Genomic DNA, 7,565 nt, shown 5'->3' with positions numbered 1-7,565 from the left:
TCTCACCAGTTTTGTTTCTTTTCTGTACTGACAGTTAAGCTATCTCCTCCATCCAGGTTTTCTACCTTTAGCTTTTTCTCTCCTTGCAATTAACAGTTGGTTCTTCCTGCGACAGCATGGTGACGCTCCGATCCAAAAGGTATCTGCTTGTGACTCGTGAGTCATCGACACTCTGAGGTTTGTTTATAACGTTTTTATTTTCAGAATAGAAATGCATTTGTTTACATCTGTTCCCTCCAGAGGGAGGGAGAGGGGATGACAGATGTCGCCATGTTGGCTCTGGTTGTTCCTGATCAGCCACCGGCGATGCCACAACTCCCATCCATCAGGTCAGCCGCTATCTTATGACACACACACACACACACACAGTATGTATACATACAGAAAGAACACATGACAAGTATGCATATGTGTGTATGCACCAAAACACACAGCATTTGAGTACACACAGAGACACACACACACACACACACACACACACACACACACACACAACACAAACACACAAACCATGGGGAGTAAATGGGCTGCAGTTGCCATAGAAACAGTTGAGTCCCACAACATCCATTCCAGAGAGCCTTCAGAGAAAAAAGAAGTGTTTGTCTCATTTTTCAGATGTGTGTGCGTCTCAACATAAAGAGCCACACACACACACACACAAACACACACACACTCTGAGAGCCTATGAGTGTGAGTGTGTGGTGGATCCCCCTCTGTGATCACAAAGAGCAGCTCTCATCCCTGAGAATCCCATTTCACGGCCAGGCTTAGCGATGCTGGTGTGTTATTGTGTGTGTGTGTTTGTGTGTGTGTGTGTTGGTGGTGGGCTGCTGCCCATACAGGTTGGGATTATTTCAAATATGATGTGAAATTCCTTCAACACACCACCAATTGGAAGATATCAGAGTGTGAAGCCTCTTATGTACTTCAGATTTTTTAAATTTATTTATGTTTTATGTTTCAGATTAACATTTCCAATGAACCTGTCCTCCTGAGACAAACGACATAATCAGTCATAAATGCAAGCGCCCCTCAAAACAACATATGTACAGAGCCAAGGAGGAAATCAGGTGACATTATTATAGAGTGACAAAGCTGCACAGTGGGGAGCTCAGATGATTAAATTGGACTTTGACACGGGATGCTGCTGTTTTCATTTTCCTTTTCCAATCGCAGGTCAACACCGTTCTTCTTTAACAACCAACTAACCTGAAGGAAGAAATTAATTTAACCCAAACCATGATCTTTTCCAAACCAAGTGTGTTTGTGCCTAAACATAAGCAGACCTTGGTTGATCCATTGTGAGTGCAACAACATTATAGGAAGTCAATGCTAAGTCAGTGGAGCGCTCTTTAAAGAGGACAAACCATGCACATTTACAGGTCTGTGTTTTGACTCTGGGGCTCTACTGGAATAACTTTTAATGATTTATAGTTAAAAATTACTCTTATTAAACGCCTTATTGATCTTATACTGGCCCTTTATTCAGCCCCTCAGTTCAGCTTCTGTCGTTTTAGCTCCTGCCCCTCCTGACGAGCCCACTCTGTTCTGATTGGTCAGCTCCCGGAAGCTTCCTCTGGCTCTGCAGGGTATGTAAACAGCTTATTTTTCTCGTTCTTTACTCGTAATGGCAGCTTCTCAAATACATCTGTACATGTTGGAGCCCGCTTCTGATCTCAAATATGAGAATGGACGACGTGAACAACACATGGAACAACCTTAGCAACAAAGACTACGGCTGTTTGTGAGCGTGCCTGAACAATGTGACGTCATCACAATGAGGAAGTAGAGGTAACTTTGCAAACAAAGTGTCCAGAGCAGGTTGAAGCCCCCAGGGTTGGACTTGCAGGGAGTATTTTTTACATATGTTCACTTGAAGTTTTAGAACTTTGGCCATGTTTAACATAGACATCTGACATTATAACTGTATAGAAATAACAGAAAGTCACAAAAAGCATGACATTGCCCCTTTAAAATCAGTAAAATAAATGTTGAAAGAAAAGAAATCAGTAGCCAAGTAGCCAGAGGTGCAACAGGTTGTGGTCTCACATTATTTATTTTCCCCATAAAGGAACAAGGTGGATACAGGTGGCTGTGATGATGACTCTAGAGCCTGAGAGAAGTAATGCCTCTAATGCACAGGTGAGAGGGACTGAAGAGCTGAGCACATGATGATAAATGCCTACAAAAACACAAAATGACACACACATAAAGAATCCCTTCAATGAAAAGATGAAAGAAGCAGACACAGAGTGTACAATACATGTCAGACAATATGAGGAAATGTTTCTTTCTAATTCTGTTCTTCAAGGGAATCCTGAGGGGAAAACAAAAGATTCAAATGAAAAACTCCACTTTCATCTGGTGCACATTCATGACTACATTGAATTTGAATTCAATGTTTAAATATTAAAGCTAGAAACAATATAAAATAACAGTAAAAATGAGTTACCCCCCCAAAATACATGAAAAGAGTGGATTTGCATTGGAAATAACCACTTGTTTTAAGAAAACATTTTCAGATCACAGTCTCAGATGGAACGAGCGGCCGGTTTAGATGGATTTTTTTTTTTTTTGCAGCAATTATAGGTTTGCTGTGAAGGCTGGATTGCTTTCAAAAGCTTTTTCTCTCAGGCTGAAATTTAAAATGTAAGAAGAGGAAAGTCAGACGCTGCTCGGCTCCATCTAAATCTGCATCCTCACTTGTGTCTCTCAGTGGAACAAAAAAAAAAGATTTGGTTTGAGAGTACCTGACAGTTGCTGTGATTCTGAGAGAGAGTCTGAGAGATGTCATTACAGCACCCAGTGATAAGATGCAGTTCCTGGATCAATTGTAGTGTGAGCAAAAGTCAGAGGTCAGAGCATGCAGACAATAGCTGGAGCCTGGAGTGATGGTGATGGAGGATGAAGGAATAAAGAGGAAACACAGAGCAGAGAGGAAGTAAAACTGTGAATGAGAGCGGAGCAGTTTGAGGCTTTAAACAGACAAATCCTCCATGCGGAGGAGATAAAAAAGACAAAGTGAGGGAAGAAAGGATGTTTCTCTCAAACTGAATCTATATAGAGTGGCCGCCACCGCCGCTGCAGAATACCAATCAGAATTTTTCGGCGCTTTGTGCAGAGATTCATTCACTGTCTGCGGCTTGAAGATGAACGACCGAGAGGAGCCGAGTTTATCTGACGGATCAGAAGCTGCTACAGTAGAGAAAAACAATGAGCTGCACTTACTGTACTGCTGTGCTCAGGGCCTCCAAACCTGAAACCTCTAACTTGTAAGATACTCTGGATGAGCTTTATAAGACACTCACAACATAAAGGAATTTTGTTTCAGGTTATCCTTTTACCTTACATAATCTCAACAAATCCGTCATACTCCTGCTTGTCTTTGTATGAGTGCTACTAGAGTTTAAACCTGATTCAAACTAGGATTGCACTACTTAGTCACTCAATCAATCATACTTTATTTATGTAGCACCTTTCAAAGTGCTTCACAGATGACTGAAAAGCTGATAATACGACAATAATACTTAAAGGAGTTACACCAACAAGACCTCCGCAAGATGCTGCCACATAATATTTTACTAAGTTTATTGTTACTTGATTATGATACCTGATCCGTTAGCACAATTTAGCTGACGTAGCTAACGTTAGCCTAGTGCTGTGTCTCAAATCGCATACTTCTGTACTTAAACTTAACATTTTGAGTGTGTAAGTGCGTTCACACTGAAAAGTATGGGAAATGCGGTGGACTGAGTGAACCCGGATGGTGCACTCAAAGCGGTCAAAAAGTTGAGTGTGGAACTATGGACTCCATCTTGGCTACGTAGCGGAAAGGGAGGGACCATTCTTCAAACTGGAAATGGCGGCCGAGTACGTTGTAACTATGGTGAACATCTCCACATTATACAAATGTAAGTTATACATGTGTTTTTTAGCACTAAGCACCACTATACTGTTGTCAGATATAAGCCATCAGTATGTTTTTTGGGTTAATTTAGCAGTCTGTAATGATTTGGTAGCGCAAACGTTAACGCGAATGCTAAAGCTAGCTAATGCTAATTTGCGATCGTCATTTCCGGTAAGTGCACAACGGCCGTGTTTGATTTGAGACAACACTACCCTGTAGAAATTTGCACACTACGCCAGTAAGTACACAGTGTATATGAAAGTGTACTAACAGAAGTATGTGATTTTAGACACAGCTTAAGTGTGCAGTGCTCAGTGTTCCCAGTAAGTAAGTGTTAGCGTGGGTCTGAAGTAGCACAGCGTGTTTCCTGAGTGTGAAAGGCTCTCCTTATTTAGAAGGTCCTGGCTCCAAACTAAAGAGATGGTGTCAAATAACAGGAGCCACTGTGTTTCAGTTTACCTCATTTATTAAGTGACTGTGCAGAACATGAGGTGAACTCATCAACGTGTATACTCTTTACAAGTCTCTCCAAATTTCTTAGTGTCCGCCAATCCTGGGACTCACCGTAGATGTCTGTCCTGTCGACCCAGAGGATTCACAACATAGCTGTACTCTCCTGATCTCATCCAGCTTCTGCCTGGATGCAGGTAAAGTGTTTGTAATGGAGTTAACATAAGAGCAGCCTCTGTGTCGCTATCCATGGTGCTGACTTTGGTCCTTCTCTCCCCAAAGTCACAGTTCTCAGAAAGTTCATATAGTCCACGTATAAAGTTCTCAGTTTTCTCATCTGGTTTCTGTGTCCGCTGTTGGAACTGGGCTCTCTCATGTATGTCGTTCTTTTGCAGTACAAAGTACTCATCAAACTTTTTCAAGACGACGTCAAAGTCATTCTCACTCTCTCTCGTAGGGTATGTGAACAAATTAATCACATTCTCAGCCTCATAGCTCATAAATTAGTGTGCTCACTCACACCTCTCCATCCTCCTCATTCAGCTTCAGCAGGGATCGTTGCTTCCAGGTTGACCCTTCCCCTGGCTTGTCGAAGCTAAAGCTCTCTGGCGGCTCCAAATTCCCTAGTATCCACCAATCCTGAGACTCTCCTTAGATGTGTTTCCTGTCAACCCAGGATTCACGACATAAGCTGTACTACATGTAAAGATGCACACTCCTACATACATCCTTGACAGATGGTGCTGACCATAACCTGCAACTCTCGGCTTCAAAACCGGCTCCAGTGCAAACCAACGCAGTCACACCTCGCTATGTCAATCTCTATACACAGTCTATGATTACACACAGCTTATAAACTATAAAGTTAAATACTCCTGTTATCCACTGGTTACTGGCCTTTGAATTTGTTTCTCTCAGGTGAATGTTGGGTGGGAGCCAGAAGAGGCATTTTGCCATTTAATAATGAAAATAGTCCAACTGCAGTTTGATCTTTTAAATGAGATAATTTATGTATTAACAGCTGCTGTGAGTGTCATCTCTTCAGCGGGTTAGTTGCTGGGGAGAATAACATGTCAGGTCACATACAGCTGGATTGTGTTCTTAATATGCTGACCAACAAACACTCAGACAACACAATATATTTAAATGAACTCTAGCAGCAGGGAGCTTGTGTGAGTGTTTGTGTGTGTGTTTGAAGTGAACAGAGATCAGATGGAGCAGATGGATGGTGATTGCAGATCTGTGATCCACAGCAGATTAAAACAGAAGCTTCCGGCGTCATTTCACTTTCTGCTCATTTTGTACATTTGAATGTTAATTTTCTCTGTTTTTACCTGCATGCAGCGAGAGAAAGATGTTTTTAAAAAAATCGGCTCATTCAGTCCCATTCAGTTCCAAATAATATTTTATATCAGAGAAAAAAAAACCTGATATATTTTGGAAGTTGGCCTCAGCATACAGTATTTCATTTTGTCCTCACAGGCAAGACCGATCGAGCAGCTACAGTGCTTGGCCTTCTTACAAATGTTAGAGAGTGGCACTGAATTGTGATCATGATCACTGTTTTTACTCTTTGGAGCCGTTTCTAAACACACTAATGTGTCCAAAACTCTTTATAGTGAAATAACACGTCCGCCAGTGGCTCATTAACATGTTTTTAATAGTTTTTGGAGGTTGGACGGAGGTCTACGGCACAGACGAATAAGATATATCAGGCTTTGCACACACACACAATACTTGTAAGCAGATTAGTTCATTGTTGGTTTGGTTCTGCACATGAGATTTGCTGACAATAAGAAAAACATATAGAAAATCATCAGCTTTATCCTTTAAATATTTAAAATGAAATTCTGCAATGTTGGCAAAATAAATATGAATTAGTGCATATTCTCTTTATGCATATATTCAAAAGGATATAGCAAGATTACATAATTAAATCTAATGCCAGAATCCACATGGCATTGTCCGAAAATGAGTGTTAACGTGACAAATGCTCATTTGATCTTGTTATTTGTCAAAGTGGAAGAAAACCGGCATCTGGGACACCTGACAATGTCCAGATAAATTTATTTGGCCTTCTCTAGCCGAGTTTAAAAACCTATATGTCAGTGGTGATGCTGACCAACGAGAGCAATGAATTAGTCTCTTATGATGGTCTGAATGTGCTCTGTTATGTTTTCCAGTTTTCTGGTGATAGAAAAGGTGGTAACATGCAACAACATGGGCTTGAACCATGTAAGTTGTGGTTACAAATACCCTCAACACCCCCACTGTTTTCATCCTTTATTTTTAGTCTCTGTGTTGGAGTGGAGGCCTTTAACAGTAAGTTGCAGTTAGAGTAGAGAGCATCATCATTATCATCTTCTGTTTTTTTGAGGAGTCAGCTTTTCCACTTCAGCCAAGCAAAAAAAAAAAAATAATAAAAAAAAAAAAAAATATATATATATATGTATATGCTTGTTTTCAAATGTATGGAATTTCCCTTCTGGTTTTTGTATGTATAAACTGAAAGTGTATATAACAACCTGTGGATGGAAACAGATCCACTTACATCATCCTCAGGCTCCACTGCCACCAGGTCAAAGCTTAAACCTTCTCCTGCTCCTCTTTTCCTTTCTGTTATCTGCTCAGCCTCGTCCACCGGCTGACAAGGGATATTATTTATACCCTGGAGGTAGAAGAGTGTGTGCATATGTGTGTGTGTGTGTGTGTGTGTTTGTAAGTGCTTGCTCACACTGAGACACCACTCTAAGGGTCCTGACCAGGAACTAAAAAGGAACTTTGATCCGGTGGAGATCGGTCCATTAGGGCGAGTTTCCTCCGGTCAGTTCCGAGTCATTTATTAATCGACCAACCAGCTGGAGCCGAGTGGAGCGCCTGCTGGACGCCTCCCCTCCTGGGTTAATTTCTCTCCTTCTGAGGTTGTGTTTCCTGGATGCCTCCGATTGGTTGTGGTTGTGGTTGATGTTGCTCAGGTGGTCACCACCTTGGATCTGAGACGATTCCTCTGCCTGCTGGTCTCATGTGTCAGATGAGACGGTTTAGTTGTGCCACCATGAGGTTGACGTTTGTGACTGAGTAGACCTGCAATGATTAATCGATTAGTTAATCAAGCAATAATGCCAAACATTTTCTGCTTCCAGCTTCTTATATGTGAGGATTTGCATATATGACAGTTAATTGAATATCTGAAGGTTTTGGAAGACAC

General features: G+C 41.3%; 2 long non-coding RNA genes across 2 annotated transcripts; one reads left to right on the top strand and one right to left on the bottom strand.

Moving 5' to 3' along the window:
* The first annotated feature begins 253 nt into the window (after positions 1-253).
* On the top strand, positions 254-4,970 carry LOC121902461. The gene is made up of 6 exons (XR_006097553.1): positions 254-329; positions 965-1,382; positions 1,518-1,791; positions 2,072-2,142; positions 4,449-4,815; positions 4,901-4,970. It is a non-coding gene; the product is annotated as an uncharacterized LOC121902461 (long non-coding RNA).
* On the bottom strand, positions 2,038-3,740 carry LOC121902464. The gene is made up of 3 exons (XR_006097557.1): positions 3,229-3,740; positions 2,751-2,883; positions 2,038-2,182 (listed from the first exon to the last, which is right to left on the bottom strand). It is a non-coding gene; the product is annotated as an uncharacterized LOC121902464 (long non-coding RNA).
* Positions 4,971-7,565: the final 2,595 nt, after the last annotated feature.

This window comes from Thunnus maccoyii, chromosome 8, assembly GCF_910596095.1.
Source record: "Thunnus maccoyii chromosome 8, fThuMac1.1, whole genome shotgun sequence".
Taxonomy (NCBI): Eukaryota; Metazoa; Chordata; class Actinopteri; order Scombriformes; family Scombridae; genus Thunnus; species Thunnus maccoyii.
The sequence above is the reverse complement of the archived record's forward strand: the minus strand, read 5'-3'. Positions and strand labels throughout refer to the sequence as shown.